The sequence below is a fragment of the Alligator mississippiensis genome, chromosome 3, assembly GCF_030867095.1.
Source record: "Alligator mississippiensis isolate rAllMis1 chromosome 3, rAllMis1, whole genome shotgun sequence".
Lineage (NCBI taxonomy): Eukaryota > Metazoa > Chordata > Crocodylia > Alligatoridae > Alligator > Alligator mississippiensis.
The window spans coordinates 180093475-180110503 of record NC_081826.1 but is presented as its reverse complement, the minus strand read 5'-3'; the positions used below and the strand labels follow the sequence as shown (position 1 = coordinate 180110503).

Here is a 17029-nt window from a genome sequence, read left to right as displayed (position 1 = left end):
CCTTCCTCCCTCCCACAGTATGGACCATAGTCAGCATGTGGTATGCAAGCTAATGCTGAGAGGTGTCTGTGTAAGGCAGACAGCACAGTGTCCCCTTAGGGCTTTTTGGAGCTAATCAACAGGTAGCTGGTAATATCCCTCCATTCCTTCCTTGGAAAATGTTCTTTAAGAGGAGCTTGAACTAATGAGAGAGACTTGTGTTTTCTGATGGGGTGATAAATGCTGATAACTTAGCTGATTAATGCTCTGTTATCAGTGAAGGCGGGGATCCCTCCCTAATCAGAGCATCCTGCCAGGGCCTGGTCATGCCCCCCTTGGCTCAGCACTATGGAAGGGAAGGGAGGGCTGCTTTAGCGTCCGCCGGCTTCTAGCCTGAGCCACTGAAGGCATGTGCTTGCATTTCTTTAGTCCAGAGGGAATGCCTGTACAGTTACAAACCAGTTCAGCCTAGCCAGGTTAGATGAACCTGCAAAGATTAAATCAGTTGAGGTTCAAGCTTTTTGAATGTTTGTCCTTAGCCCGAGTGTCCGTGGAATGCTGGTTGTGAAAACCACTGATATAGTGCATAGGTGCTCTGCAGTTAACTTGCACTGGGCACCAAATTGGGTGATTATGGCTCTGATCATTGGTTTTTAGATGCATACCTTACTGTTCTGTTTAATTGCTATTAGTGAAGGTCTGTCATTCATGAACCTGTTTAGTTCCTTTTTTGAACCTGGCTATACTATCTGCCTGTACAACCTTCTATGATAATGAGTTTTACCAGTTAACTGCTTACTACATGTTGCTTAAAAAAGTAATTTCTCTTATTAGTTTTAAACCTGTAAAACAGCAGCTGTAGAACAGCATAGAATAAACTACTCAGCATAAACTATGCCTGTTTAAGCATTTAATGTTTATAGTAGCACATTAAATATAAGAGTCTTCCAGTAATGTTATGTATATAACTAAACACCATTAGTTCTGATGAAATAATATCCTTTTAAAATCTTTTCTGTTTTCTATATGAGGCTACAATGATTTTTTTAAGTAAATATTTTCTAGTGGTCTTAGATTAAACAATCTTGTCAGTGTTCAGTTTTGTTGTTGTTATTATTGATACGCTTTTAGTAAAAAATAGCAACATTCTCAATAGACAAGGTAAGAAAAACAAACAAATTACACCCCCTCCATATGTTCCTGTTCTCCTGAATTTATTTCAGGATTTTTAGAGATGACAATTATGAACTTCTTTCTTCAGTTACAAATCTTTTCTTCTTAGACACTAGAATATGTCAGCTCTAATTACAGTTAATCCCAAACATTTTACTTTGTAAGGAAAATATCAAGAGATCTAGCTTCTTTAATTTAGTATCTTATTTTGCACATGAGAGAGAGAGAGATGCAGATTCTCTTTGAGTTGAAGGGCATATAAGAGGCTCATCTTCTGTCTGCACCTGTTCTTGCAATAGTTCTTCAGATCCATTGGAAAAGAAGATTGCTAAAGGCCTAAGTGTATACTTTTATGTTCCTTTTACTTTCAGATCAAAAATTCTTTCTTTGCCCTGACAATTCTGCATTTTAATACTGAAGATATTTTTAGTTAAACAATAGTCTTCAGTCACTGAGATAACTATTTTGGAAATAAGTTGTGCTCTCATGCAGCATATTAACAATGACTAAGATTTTTGAAAAGCAGTCGGCAGCTGTGGTTTACTGTCTCCAATGAGAGAAGAGCTAGAGCAACACTAAATAGTTTGTTTTAAAAACCTACCTAGTATCAGTATAGGCTTTATAGTAAACTTCTGCTCTAAATCCAATTTCGTTTTGGGCTGAATATTAAATCCATTATGATCAGTGGAAAGATAATCCCTTAATGATTCTTGCTGTTCAGTTCATTGTAAAGAAACTGTTATTTTCCTTGCTGCCCATTTTAAATGGTTCCTTTTTTGATCTCTCTGCAGAGTAGAAACTATCTTACCCAATCTTAGTGTGCAGATATGGTTCTAAAATGCATATTGTGTGCTATTTATATCCATTCTATGGATATAAATAGCACACGTGGCTAGCTGTCATGGAGGGCAGCTGTTCCCTGCCCTCCGTGGACACGCCAGAGGGCAGGGAACAGCTACAAGCAGACCTGGACAGGTTAGACAAGTGGGCAGAAAACAACAGAATGCAGTTCGACAAGGAGAAATGCAAAGTGCTGCACCTAGGGAGGAAAAATGTCCAGCACACCTACAGCCTAGGGAATGACCTGCTGGGTGGCACGGAAGTGGAAAGGGATCTTGGAGTCCTAGTGGACTCCAAGATGAACATGAGTCGGCAGTGTGACGAAGCCATCAGAAAAGCCAATGGCACTTTATCGTGCATCAGCAGATGCATGACGAATAGGTCCAAGGAGGTGATACTTCCCCTCTATCGGGCGCTGGTCAGACCGCAGTTGGAGTACTGCGTGCAATTCTGGGCGCCACAATTCAAGAGGGATGCAGATAACCTGGAGAGGGTCCAGAGAAGGGCCACTCGTATGGTTAAGGGCCTGCAGACCAAGCCCTATGAGGAGAGACTAGAGAAACTGGACCTTTTCAGCCTCCGCAAGAGAAGGTTGAGAGGTGACCTTGTGGCTGCCTATAAGTTCATCACGGGGGCACAGAAGGGAATTGGTGAGGTTTTATTCACCAAGGCGCCCCTGGGGGTTACAAGAAATAATGGCCACAAGCTAGCAGAGAGCAGATTTAGATTGGACATTAGGAAGAACTTCTTCACAGTTCGAGTGGCCAAGGTCTGGAACGGGCTCCCAAGGGAGGTGGTGCTCTCCCCTACCCAGGGGGTCTTCAAGAGGAGGTTAGATAAGCATCTAGCTGGGGTCATCTAGACCCAGCACTCTTTCCTGCCTATGCAGGGGGTCGGACTTGATGATCTATTGAGGTCCCTTCCAACCCTAACATCTATGAATCTATTCTAAGATTTCTGGATCTTTTCAGAATCCAAAATAGCACTATAATTTTTAAGTTCCAGAGAAGAAGACTCTGAAACCAAGTTACTTCCTCAAGAGCAGTAATCCCAATTTATCATCATCAAACTTCTTAACTTTTCAGTATTGAAATTTAACCATGATCAGAGGTTTTCCTGTAAACTTGTGCTGACTCTCAGGATCAAAATTAGGTATTTAGGCTACTCGGTATTAAATCTGACAGTAGAAAAAAATCCTGGTCATACCCTGTTAATTATCCACTCTCTGCCACTGTGACATAGGATACTGGGTAAAATGTTTCTATGGTCTGACCCAGTAAATGGCAGTTCTTATGTTCATGCTTTCAGAAGATGGAAGTCACAGTGTCTTTTACAGTCTTGGGGCTTTACCACTGTGACAGGAGGCCAACTCAGGGCTGGGTCTCAACCTCAGCCCACCCACCTGTCTCTGGGCCAGTCCTCCCAGTCTCTCCTGGCACGACTTGCTGGTTTAATGAACTGTTGTTAAATGAGGGAGGCTGCCCATTTTAATGCCCCGATGCCAGCGGGTGCTTTACATGGCTCTTTGCCATCCCTATACTGTGTCCTATGCCTCACAGATGACATCCAGATTTTTACTACACCTCTGGCTTAAAGCTGGTCCAAACTCAGTCCTATGCTGAGTCAGTTGCACTCTGCCCTTCACTTGGCCCCATGCATACCCCCACTCTTACTGGGGCCTCTTTCACTCTGCCCACTCTCGTGGCTTCTTTCATACCACCTATCACTGGGACACTGTCTGCCTGCCCTGCTCCCCTGAGCAGCCCTTCTTGGGCCATCGGGCTTGACTACTTGCATGCTGGCTGGTCCCCATGCAGCCCTTCGGGTCGAGCTTCCCTACTCTACGTGGTATGGCCTTGCCTCGCATAGAGCTGATTCTGCCCCTAGCCCCTGGTTGGGCAACTTCATACATTTGCATACTTGTGGAGGTTAGCCTGTGTGCTGCCTTTCAGGCCACCACTGCAGCCCTACTCAGCACCCCCCCCGGTGCAGCCCTTCAGATTGCCCTTATAACCCTACTTTACACCTGTTTACACACAAGCCTTCAGGCCACAGCGGCGCACTCTACTCTGTGCAGGCCGCTACAAAGTTCTGCCCCCCTCACTGGGGCTGTTTTATCTATCTGCCCCTTTCACTGCGGCCTCTGGGGTCTTATACCCCATGGGGCTCAGGTGTCTGTGGATATGCCTGGCCCCCATGCCTGTCCCTAGGTATGGGTGACCCACCAGGATGTGGAGGCTGGGGTTATAAGGCACCCCTACCTGCTTTTCACTGGGGAGGCAACTGGCCTGGCACTTCTGGGGAACTGCTGTGCTATGGGCAGTCCTACCAGGCCATCCTTCCCCAGCAGGGTGTACTTTTCAGTCATACCCAGGACCAGGAGCCTCTTGCCATCCCCATAACTCCTGCTCTTACCTCCAAGGATTTTCCAAGCAGCAGCTCAGCCAGATGTTGTTCCTTTGGCTGCAGCAGCAGACTGCTGACTCAGTCCTGAGAGCCTGGATCTAAAATGGAGGCTACTTAGCCCTCTCCTTCTATTCCAGGGCTCTCTTGCAGTCATGGGACTGCCTCATCAGGGCTAGCCAACACCTGCAGGCTTCCCTGCTGCCTGTTCTCAAACCTTAAAGTGGCAGGCACCAAATGTGTTCTGCCACAACCACTTTGTTTGGTAGAATCTAGCAATTTCACCAGATATCCTGCGTGGCCGTTTTACACCCTGTTTAGTATCTGGAGTAGATACAGTTCTGGCAAAATTCCAGCATGCTGACCATTATTGGGATGGTCAAACAAAACAAGAGATGAGAAAATGTCATCAAAGATAATAGACATGATGAGCGTTAACTACACTGGTAACAGAGCCATATAGCTTTTTGATTGACAACAACTACTTATTTTATTTAAATCTCTGGGAAGCTACACTTTCGCTTAGAACAATTGATATGTGCAGGACAACAGGTTTTTCCATATGGATGGGATAAATCTTTCATTCTTATTCAGTTCAGATGTGAACAACAATTTTCCAACATTTGTATTCAAATAACTGAGTCCCCTCCCTAAACAATGCTACTATGAATATTAAATACTTGAAATGGCTGTTGCCCAGTGGTGGCAGCCATTTAAGTCAGGCTTGTCTTGTCTGTTGGCCTGCTTCACTTATCGACTTTGCCTGCTTTGTGGTTAACAGATATTTCTACATTATATACTGAAGTGAATGTAGCACAGATATTGCTATCTTAGATGCCAGAAATAGTCTACATAATCACCATGCCAGTGCCATACTGGGGCTTACTCTGCTTCTATTGCATCTAGACTGCTTCTTGTATATGAGCTATCTTGCTGTGTAGACATACCTGATCTGTTTCACTACATGTTAGCATGTAACCTAGACATACCTTATGATTTTGCACTATTTCCTTTGATATCTCTTCTGTTAGGTGAGCTCTCCATCCAGGCCTTCTTTCAGACCCACTTACTGCTGCCATTCTAAAAATGAGTAATTGTTTTAGTGTTCAACAAATACTGTGTTGGTAGGTCTTTTGGGAGAACCTCTCCATTGCTGGAGATGATCTCTCCAGAGTCCCACCTTTCTTTTGAGATGCACAAAAACTTCATCACTATTCTTTCAGGCCAATAATGCTCATGTGGAAGACTGAGCCTCTTCTAAAATGAAGCCGTCAGGTATAATTGCTCTGTAATGTAATAGTTGGTCTCTTCAGCATTCCTCTTCACTCAGAATTGAGGATTCCAGGTTTAGCTGCCTACTGATGCTTGGTGTTGAAATAGCAGTACAAAACCAACCTCCATCCACACTGAATTTAAGGCCCTTGGGTCTCATCTGAGCCCTGAGCATGGACCAGCTGTTCACTCTGTGCCTGCCCAATATTGTGAATGGGACAACATAGTCACCTTAGAGCAAGGAGTATATACCAGTAAGCACACCTGAGAAGAGAGCCTTGGGCTTGTGCTCAGTGCCTACTCTAAGGCAGCTAGAGGGCCTCATTTCTGGGCTTGAGCATGCACAGGATCAGAACAAGTGGTAGGGTATTTTCAGTAGGCCTTGGCTCGGAGGTGGTTTAAACCAGCCTGCCCTGGGTTGCTACCAGCTGAAGAGATCTTTTTGACTCCTTGTCCAGAACATTAGCCCACAGAATAATCCTCTTTGAGCTCCCTTTTTCTCTTGGCTTCAGGTTTCATGTGCAGACTTCCTTCCATATGTCTTCTGGCCTCAAGCTTTTACCAGCTCTCTACTACTCTCTGAACTTATTGTGGCAATGCACATAGTCTTCAGTGAATCCAGATCCCAGCTGGCTCTTCCTTCAGGACTGATGCCTGATCTTTTACATAACCCAGGTGTTCTTTTTTTCACCTCTAATAGGAGGCAATTAAGCAAGTAGAGATGGATTTGTCCTACTCCCTATTGAAGAAGTCAATCCCTCTGTGACATAGTCCCACACCTCCCTTTATTATTTGCTCATACCTCCTATCATTATTTGTATAACTTCAGATTTATCCTATCCCCCTGGACTTTAGTAATGTGTTAGGACCGGAGTTCAGAAAAGTACTTAAGCATCTGCTGAAATCCATTTGATAGTAGTTATACAAATTGTTTAGATTATGGATTTGTATAGTATGGTTTGGATAGGGATGATCCTGCCCAGGCAGGGGGTTGGGCTAGATGACCTCTGGCGATTCCTTCCAGCCCTACTTGTCTATGATTCTATGATTTCTGTTTAGAGAAGCATTTAAGAATTTGTAGGATTTGAAAGAGAATAATGAAATACTTTGTCAAGTGGCTTATGGCAGTGGTCTCCAACCTTTTGAAGCACAAGATAACTTTTTTTAATTTAAATGCAATCTAGGATCTATGTCAAAAAATGTAGAAATAACAGTTTTCATTTATGTTATAGAAAGCTGAGATCAAGTCCTTAATATACATAATTATACATTTTCCCTACTTACCAAGTCTTAGTGTGACACTTATGACTGCACATTATCTGCCAGTGTCTTGAAGTTTGGGTTGTAGTTTGAAGCAGCTAGTTGGATGCAGCCCTGCAGATGGGCATTTGTGAGGTGGGTGTGATACTTGGACTTGATCATCTTCATTTGTGAGAATGCTGTCTTACACAGATAGGTGGAACCAAAGTAAGCTTTCACTTTTAAAGCACAGGACAACAGAAGAGGGTACTTTTCTCGGTTTACAAGTCCCACAAAATCGCTGTCCCTTGTCTGGCTTTCAATTCAATGTCACTTTGCATGGTAATTACCTCCATATCAATTCCACTACTTTGTAAATCAAACAGCTGATGGAACGTTGTAGCCAAATCACCCAATGTCTGCTGGAAGGAATGGGATATGCCTAACTTTAGCTTGAAAAAAATGAGACTGAGAGACTGTCAGAGGCTCCACAATTGACCAGTCAGTCGTGATCTACTGGTTGGTGACTACTGGCTTATGAAAAGCTCTATCCAAGCATGAGGGGCAGGATGGACCAAAACTGCTGGTTTTTGAAAACTTACTGTAGGGACAATAGAAACTGGTATCAGGGGCAAGTCAGAGATGGGAGTCAAAGTCTTGAAACTGAATAAGAGATGATAGTTGTGATGGTGATAGGCTTTGAAAGGCCTAAAACTTAAAAAAAACCAAGCAGCTTACATTTGATTTAGTAAAGAAGGGGCCATATAAAGAGGAGAGTGACTTGATTCAGTCACTAGCTAGGAAAATCATCTTTACAGCAGCAATTTGAAGCAATATGAACAAGAAAGATTGCATTTGTCAAGGCCAGAGAAGATGTTGCAGTGATCAAGATATGAGATGATGAAACATGAGATGATAAGATGATGGACCAGCTACCTTTTAGCTCTGGCGCTGCTGGATAGTAAAAGCTGTATCTTAGAGATGTTGCTTGGAAAGAATCTGCAAGACTTTGACATGACTAGATGTGAAATACTTAAAGATTCAAAGATGATTCTTAGGTTATGTGCCTGAGTGAGAAGCAGGATGGCAAAGTTGTCCACAGTGGTTGAGGCAGGAAGAAGTAGGGAGCAAAGATCTGCTTTTGCCAGGCTGAGCTTGAACTGACAGCTAGATAGAAAGAGATGTCAGAAAGAGAGGCTGAATATTTAGTTTGGGCAGGAGACAAATCTGGAATAGAAAGGCAGATTCTTTCGCTTAGAGCGAGAAGCTGAATTTGTATTTGGAGATAAGGATTTTTATTAATTTCTCAGAAAATGACCTGGTCCAAGGGTCAGCTAAAGAAGATAGTTCCTTGTGGACTAGACAGAAATACCTGGATTTTGATTTACAATCCTGGTCAGCTTCTCTCTGATTTCCTCCCGTGTATGAGACTATTAACTGCTTGGCTTAACAGCTGCTTCTGATCTGGTTGACACCAAAAGCAGAAAACAAGACTGAAGAAGATTGAAGAGAAGAAATGACAGAGAGGTGAGAAACAAGATGATCTGAAGATATGAGGAGCAAAAGAAAGAGAGAATACAGATAAAAATTAGAAAGTAAGTGACTGGGAGAAGAAAATAGGAAAAATATCTTATAAAAATAGGAAAAAAATGTCAGTCTCACCTCCATCCTAGGCAAAGTCTTTGAAAAAATTATCAAGGCCCACATTTGCAAGAGCCCAGCAGGACAAATTATGCTGAGGGGAAACCAGCATGGGTTCGTAGCAGGCAGATCGTGCCCGACTAATCTAGACTCTTTTTATGACCAGGTTACAAAACGCCTGGATACAGGAGCAGGGGTGGATGTCGTATACTTAGACTTCAGGAAGGCCTTCGATACGGTATCCCACTCCATACTGGTGAACAAGTGAAGAGGCTGTGACTTGGATGACTACACAGTCCGGTGGGTGGCGAATTGGCTAGAGGGTCGCACCCAGAGAGTCATAGTGGATGGGTCGGTTTCGACCTGGAAGGGTGTGGGCAGTGGGGCCCCGCAGGGCGTGGTCCTTGGACCAATACTCTTTAATGTCTTCATCAGCGACTTGGATGAGGGAGTGAAGTGTACTCTGTCCAAGTTTGTGGATGACACAAAACTGTGGGGAGAAGTGGACATGCCGGAGGGCAGGGAACAGCTGCAAGCAGACCTAGGCAGAAAACAACAGAATGCAATTCAACAAGGAGAAATGCAAAGTGCTGCACCTAGGGAGGAAAAATGTCCAGCATACCTACTGCCTAGGAAATGACTTGCTTGGTGGCATGGAAGCAGAAAGGGATCTTGGAGTCCTAGTGGACTCCAAGATGAACATGAGTCGGCAGTGTGACGAAGCTATCAGAAAAGCTAATGGCACTTTATCGTGCATCAACAGATGCATGATGAGTAGATCCAAGGAGGTGATACTTACCCTCTATCGGGCTCTGGTCAGACCACAGTTGGAGTACTGTGTGCAATTCTGGGCACCGCACTTCAAGAGGGATGTAGATAACCTGGAGAGGGTCCAGAGAAGGGCCACTCGTATGGTTAAGGGCTTGCAGGCCAAGCCCTATGAGGAGAGACTAGAGAACCTAGACCTTTTTAGCCTCTGCAAGAGAAGGTTGAGAGGCTGTGGCTGCTTATAAGTTCATCACGGGGGCACAGAAGGGAGTTGGTGAGGTTTTATTCACCAAGGCGTCCCCGGGGGTTACAAGAAATAATGGCCACAAGCTAGCAGAGAGCAGATTTAGACTGGACATTAGGAAGAACTTCACAGTTCGAGTGGCCAAGGTCTGGAACGGGCTCCCAAGGGAGGTGGTGCTCTCCCCTACCCTGGGGGTCTTCAAGAGGAGGTTAGATAGGCATCTAGCTGGGGTCATCTAAACCCAGCACTCTTTCCTGCCTATGCAGGGGGTCGGACTCGATGATCTATTGAGGTCCCTTCCGACCCTAACATCTATGAATCTATGAATAAGAGTGCCGACCTTAATGGCAGCAACTCATATTGTGATCTTTTTTAAATATAGTGATGCTGAATGCCCGTAGCATGTATTTTCCTGGCCTAGGCCCCCCGCAAATTGGGCTGCATCCCCAGCTAGGCTTGTCCCGTCCACCCCTCACCCCGCTTGTCAGCCAGCCCTCACTGCTCCAGCTAGGGAGCAGAGGGGCAGGGTCATTCCTGCTCTCTCTGAAGCAGATAGCACAGCCCAGCTCAGGGCTGCAAAATGCTGGGATGCTGGGGGACTCTGATTTAGCCTGAACCAGGAAGGGGTCTGGGACTGAAGTTTCATAAACTGGTTTGACCCAAATCAGTTAAGTCTGGCATTACATTCAACCAGGTTTATCTTAAACCAGTTTCATCCATTTTGAAACTGGTTTATGTGCACTGAGCTTCTGTTGTGTTACAGGTTTAAACCAGTTTCTAATCACTTAAACTGGGTTATGTGTAACTTCTGTGTCTTGCCCATATGCTTTAAATTTTAATATTTATAAAACTGAGGCTAGCAGCTGATTAAATTGCAGATGGTGTAACTAAGTTCTTGCCAGCAACTTTGTCAGCTATCAGGCTCATTGTTCTAGCTTTGTTATTTAGAGATTTCCTTTTATGACATTAACCTCAAGATCTATAGATAAATCTAAATCTGAAGTTAAAATTCTAGGCTTTGAGATGTGAGGCTTTCATACCCTCTGCTAGGCTCTGTTACAGCCTCTGGATTTTGAAAAGTATCCTGTGATCAGATGCAGTATCCTGCTGCTTGACTACTCTACCTCTTCCTACAATGCTTTCTATGAAAGTTCACTCAACAGAAGACTTTAACTTCAGCAGCAGTATTTATGAACAGTAGAAGCTATGCAACTTAAAACTTCACTCTATTATTCAGAATTTTATTATTATTCCTGAGAGCAGAGTTTGACTCTAGTGAAGAGTTTTGTAAGACAGAAGAGAAATTTAGTGCCTGACAGTCTATGAAAACCAAATTAAGGCAGTCACAGAGCTCCTTTGAGTTTAGGTAAAGTGAAAATTAAGGATTGGTTAAATTTAATATTAAATTTGTCAAATATTTTAAACATAAGACATCTGATTTTGATAATTATTGACTATATTTGATCTGTACATGTTTCAATGGTGTTGGCAGTGTCAGGAGCCAGGGGAACAAACAGGTTAAATTGCCTCCATCTTGCCCTGAGCTTGGCTTCTAGTGGCCTAAATACTCATCAGCTGACTGCAGTTGTCTGCATGGGTTTGGCTGCCTGCCTTTAAGCAGCATCTCTTTTAGATCCCTCTTTCAAGAGGCTATTCAGGAAGACAGATGCTTCTCTGTGTAGCCTTGAACTTCTCAATCCTTGTTCTTAATTTTCTGGTTCCTACTTTGATTCCTAGGTTTCCAGTCCCTGGATCCTGCCTGTTTGTTCCTAGTGTCCTAGTTCCTGCTTCTTTGTTCGTGGTCTGCTGTTCCCTACATCCTGATGCTGCTTCTTAGCTTCCAAGCTTCACCCTTGTTCCTGGCTCCTGTCTGCAGACTCCTTGTTCCAGGCTGTCTTGGTGGCTTCTTGACTCCCTTGTACTCCAGACTGTCTTGCTAACTCCTTCATCCTTTGTGGTCTAGACTCCAGTCCAGTCCCTTGTTCTCTGACATCGGGCACCAGGCTCATGGTTTGGTTTGGTGATTGCCCATGTCCTGTGCACGTACAGCTGCCTCTTCCAGACCCCCTTGCTTGTGACTCCAGTCAGGATCCTTTTTCTTAATATCTGTGGTTGTACTCAGGGTGGCTGCATATATCCCGGTCCCTTACAGACCTTGCCTGCCTGCTCCTGATCATCTAATTCTTAACTGGGATTCTTGCTTACCTGACCTTGTCTTTTCCTGATGCCCTTGGTTGTGACCTTCTATGGTCAAGCCTTGGTCTCCTTTGTTCTGGTCATACCCCTGATAGGCAGTCTCCATTTTCCTTGCTTTAGCTAAGTTCAGGAAGGCCAGACTGCTTTAGGTCTCTTTCCCACCCTAAACCTGATACATTCCTATTTTCTAGAAACCCACTTAGTGTACCTGAAATAAATCAGTATCCCTAAAATAAACCGGTTATTTAACAGGCTTTAAAATGTGATCTGTGTCCTCTTGTTTTCCATGAAAGCTATTTTTGTGTTGGCCCAAGGAGTCACTGAATCAGAATCATAGAAAATGAGGGTTGGAGGGGACCTCAGGAGGTCATCTAGTGCAACCCTCTAATCAAACCTGGACTATCCTCAACTAGATCATCCCAGCCAAGGTTTTATCTAGCTGGGTCTTAAAAACCTCCATGGATGGAGATTCCACAAGCTCTGTAGTTAACCTGTTCCAGTGCTTTACTACTCACCTAGTGAGAGTTTTTTCTAATATCCAATCTAAACTTTCCTTGCTGCAATGTGAGACCATTGCTCCTTGTTCTGTCATCTGTCACCACTCTCTTTGGAGCCACCCTTCACGTGATTGAACTTTGTTACTACTATTCCCCCTCAGTCTTCTCTTCTCTAGACTAAATAAGACAGTTCCTTCAGTCTCTCTTCTTAAGTCATGTTCCCAAGCCATCTAACCATTTTCACTACCCACGGTGGACTCTCTCTAACTTGCCCACATCCTTTTGTAATGCAGGGGGGACACAGTACTCCAGATGTGGCCTCACCAATGCCAAATAGAGGGATATAATCACTTCCTTTGATCTGCTGGCAACACTCCTACTAATGCAGCCCAATATGTTGTTAGCTTTCTTGGCAACAAAGGTACACTGTTGACTCATATTCAACTTATTGTTCACTGTAACTCCCAGATCCTTTTCTGCAGAGCTGCTGCTTAAATAGTCAGTCCCCAGCCTGTACAAATGCATGGGATTATTTTGTCCTAAGTGCAGGACTTTGAACCTGTCCTTACTATGCTTCATGAGATTTCTTTTGGCCCAATCCTCCAATTTATTGGGATCTCTCTGAATCCTAGCCTTACTCTCCAGTCTATCTACTACTCCACCCAACTTGGTGTCGTCTGCAAATTTGCTGGGGGTGTACTCCATCCTGTCTTCCAGATTTGTTGATGAAGATATTGAACAAAACTGGCCTGAGGACTGGCCCCTGGGATTCTCCACTTGATACCGGCTGCCAACTAGACATCTAGTCATTGATTACTACCCCTTGACCCTGATGATCCAGCCAGTTTTCTGTCTACCTTACAGTCCATTCATCCAACCTGGACTTCCTTAGGTGGCTTGTTGTGGGAGACTATACCAGAAGCCTTGCTAAAGTCAAGCTATATCATGCCCACTGCTCTTTCAACATTCACAGACCCAGTCACCTCATCATAGAAGGTAAGCAAGTTGGTCAGGCATGATTTGCTCTTCGTGTGTCCATGCTGACTGTTCCTGATCACCTTCTCCTCCAGGTGCTTAGAAATGGATTCCTTGATGATATAGTTTCTCAGATCCTTTTCCTTCCCTTTCTTAAAGATGGGCACTACATTTGCTTTTTTCTAATTACCTGGGATCTCTCCTGATTGTCATGAGTTTTCAAACATAACGGCCAGTGGCTTTCCAGTTACATCAGGCAACTCCCTGAACACCCTTGGGTGCACCGTGTCTGGCTGCATGGACTTGTACACGTTCAGCTTTTCTAAAAGTCCCTAACCTGTTTTTTTGCCACTGTTTGGCTGCTCACCTCCCCTACACCCCAACCTTACACCAGCCTCTGGCGGGATGCCTGGTCTTGGAATGGCCCCCTTTGGTATGGATGTTTCTTGCGCGCGCTCTGTGGTATCGTTGCTCCTGATTGCCCTTGGCGATTTCCCCCTTACTCCTTGGGGAAGGATGGTCAGTCTCCTCAGGCCCTCGATCTGGAACCCCCTTGAGCGGGTCGGCTCTACTCCTGGAGCCGGCGGCAGGGGTTGCCCCTGTCGGGCAGGGGTAAAGAAAACAAAATGAAGAAAAGAAAAAAATATAGAAGAAAGCCCCAAAGGACCTTCCAGTCCAGTGTCCGACTGGCTGGCTCTCTAAGCCTTCCTGCCTGTGCTTGGCAGTGCTCCTTTGATGCTGATCACTCAGGGTCCCCTTATCTTTGTTGCCTCCAGCCCAGCTCCCCAACCTGGTACCTGGGAGCGATTTGTGCAGGGAGACTTCCGTTCCCTCGGGGTCAGCTTCAACCTCTCCCTCTGTGTCACTGTACCCATCGTGCCGTGGTTCAACGGCTCCACCACCGTGCGTCCCCGGCAGTTTTAGGGGTGTGTCTACCAAAATGCTCCTCCCCTTTTGGGGCTCGATTTCAATACCCCGATTGGGGAGATCCTTCGCAGTCTCTGCTGCTGTTTGCCATCCGGGCGATCCCTGATCGCTTTGGCTCCGTCCTTTGCTGGCAATGAGAACCTCCTCATTTGCTCTCTCCTCCCTCTTGCCGGCAGCCACTTTTATCCTCGTCGGCTGGTGCGTCCTCGTGATATTACCCACCGGCCTTAATTGCATAAAGGTGCAGCTTGTAAACCGCGCGGACTTTTCCTTTCAGCATTCCAGCATTGCTCCTCCTGCGGGTATATAAATGTTTTGCCTTTTTTTTCCCATTTTGGTGTCTTTTTCAGTGCTGAGCCCCGTGGGCAGAACTTCCCGGTCCCGCTTCTCGTTATCCCCGGGACATTAGTCTTCCTGCGCATTTGTATGGTTCATTCCTGTGCCCTTAGTAAGGTTTCTTTAAAGTACAACCAGCTGTCCTGGACTCCTTTCCCACTCAGACCAGCCTCCAAACGGATCATGCTCATCAGTTTCCCGAGTGAGTCAAAGTTGGCTTTTCTTAAGTCCGGGGTTCTTACTCTGTTGCTATCCTTCCTTCTTTTCTTCAGGATCTTTAACTCTGTCATCTCATGGTTGCTGCTGCCCATGTTGCCATCCACTGCTACATTCCCCAGTGTCTACAATATACAGTAAAATATCTGGTAACCAGCACCTTACAAGCTGGCATGCTCTGTTAACCGGCATGCTGGCTTGTAAGGTAAAGTGAAACCAGAAGTGCCCATCGTGGCACTGCCGGTTTCTCCAAGCCCCCATGGCCTGGGGCAAAGCAGCCTGCGCTGCTGAGCCCCCACAGCCGAGGGGCATAACAGGCTGCGTGGGGCATGTCTCCCTGTCCCGTGGGGCCCGCAGGGCCTGCGGGAGGGGCGTCGATGCTCTGGACATGGCGGGAGAAGTGGCAGCCTGAACAGGGAAGTATGCCTGTTCGGGCTGCTCAGTTAACTGGCATATTTTGTTATCCAGCATCCCTCATTCCTGGGGGATGCCAGATAACAGAGCTTTTAGTGTAGTTTTAAATTTTTGTGTGCGCGATTTCTGGTGTTTGAGGTCAATGAAAAAATATGCTTTGCAGGTTAGTTTAAAGTGTTATCTCTTAATAATTTATATATATTTTGGAAAATCTTCGTGAAATATATATATATCAATTTGCCATTTTTAATTCTGTTTCTGATGTGATTTTCTTTTCCATATATATTTATTTCTGCTTCATTTTTCTGGCTTGTTTAAATGAATTTAACACTCATTTCAAATACTAACAATTATCAAGTAATTGTTTGGCATATTTTTGGTAGAGCTCTGTGTTCATTGGCTATTAGATGTAATCATTATCTTTGCCTTATTCTGGACATTTTGTTGCCACAGATTAATTTATTTTGAATAACTTGTTTGTGACATTTTTTTGGTAACTTTATCAAATGTTTTCAGTTGAGTTATTTTTCTTGTAATTTCTCAAAATACCAAATAAAAAATTAATGTGTTATTTCAAGCCTTTTTTGTTAGTACAGCTAGGGATAGAGATGTTTCATACATTTAATATAGTCTAGGTGCTAGTCAAATTGCTATACATACTATCATTATAGCGGTAATTTAGATTAAGCGTCTTACATTTAAGATTTTAGGTTGTTCAGGTCCAGAACCTTCTCTTCCAAATATGCACATCATGCGCACAATGGGACTTTGACATGTAGACTGAGCTTCTGTATAATAGGTAGTGATTTTTTTATTGTTATTTAGTAATAATTTTAATGCAGCAGAATTTTTCAGGCTTGCTAAAAAGCTATGCCACCTTGAATGTTTTTACTTAGATACATTTATTGGCATCTAGATGATAATAGTGTTGGACATGTCAAAAGTGTCTTAGATTTCTGAATCCTCAGACCTATTGAGTATATACTTTTCATCAGTAGTTACTGACAGATTCAGCTGTCATCCTCAAGATGTCACGGCAGATCGTTATTTTCATGGTACAGTATTTCTGATGTACTTCATTCCAAACTCTTACTAATGTTCCCCTCATTCTTCACCGAAATTGTCCAGAGGATGATGGCGTGCAGTGTAGTAGTAGGAGGGGGCACACCCTTAACCAGTGGTATAGGGACGTGACCAGGTGCCTCAGGCATGGGAGCACTGGTGATTTTGGGTTGCTGCTGTACTGGTGGCATTATTGGAGAGCTGCCATTGGCAGCTGTTTCTTTCACACCTCTTCCCTCTCCCCCTGGTCCCTCAAGCCCCAATTTGGCCTGCTGGGAGCTGCCACCACTTCTCTCTGGCTGGGCTGGACTCAACTATGGCCATGCTGCGGCCATCACTTCTACTGATTGCCCCAGAGCTGCAGCAGAGCTACGGGAGAAGGTTAGCAGCAAGGGACAAACGGGAAGGGGCAGGCATGAGAGACAGGTGACAAGGGTCAGGCACAAGCATGGCAGGGCAGGGGATGGGAAACGAAGGCTTCAGGTTAGAGTAAGGAGTTCTGGGTAGCAGGCACAGGGTGCAGGCAGCAGAGGGCAGGCCCTGGCATTGAGGGGCAGATGTCAGGCAGGGAGTAGGTGGCAGGCAAGCGGCAGAGGGGACAGGCAGCAGTGGGGCTGGCCTCCCCCCACAAAGCCTGTAATCTTGTCATAGAAGGAAATCAGGTCAGTGAAACATGACTTGCTCTTGACAAATCTATGTTGGCTGTTTCTAGTCACCATGTTTTCCTTTAGATGCTTAAAACAGATTCCTTGATGACATGTTCTATAATCTTTCTAGCTGTTAAGGTCTGTAATTCCCTGGATCCTCCTTTCTTATAAATGGGCACTATATTTGCCCCTTTTCAGTT

General features: G+C 44.7%; 1 protein-coding gene across 8 annotated transcripts in view; it reads left to right on the top strand.

Annotated features, from left to right (window-relative positions):
• Positions 1-17029, top strand: part of CNTLN (centlein) — a 369536-nt gene that overhangs the window by 107026 nt on the left and 245481 nt on the right. The window lies entirely within an intron of this gene.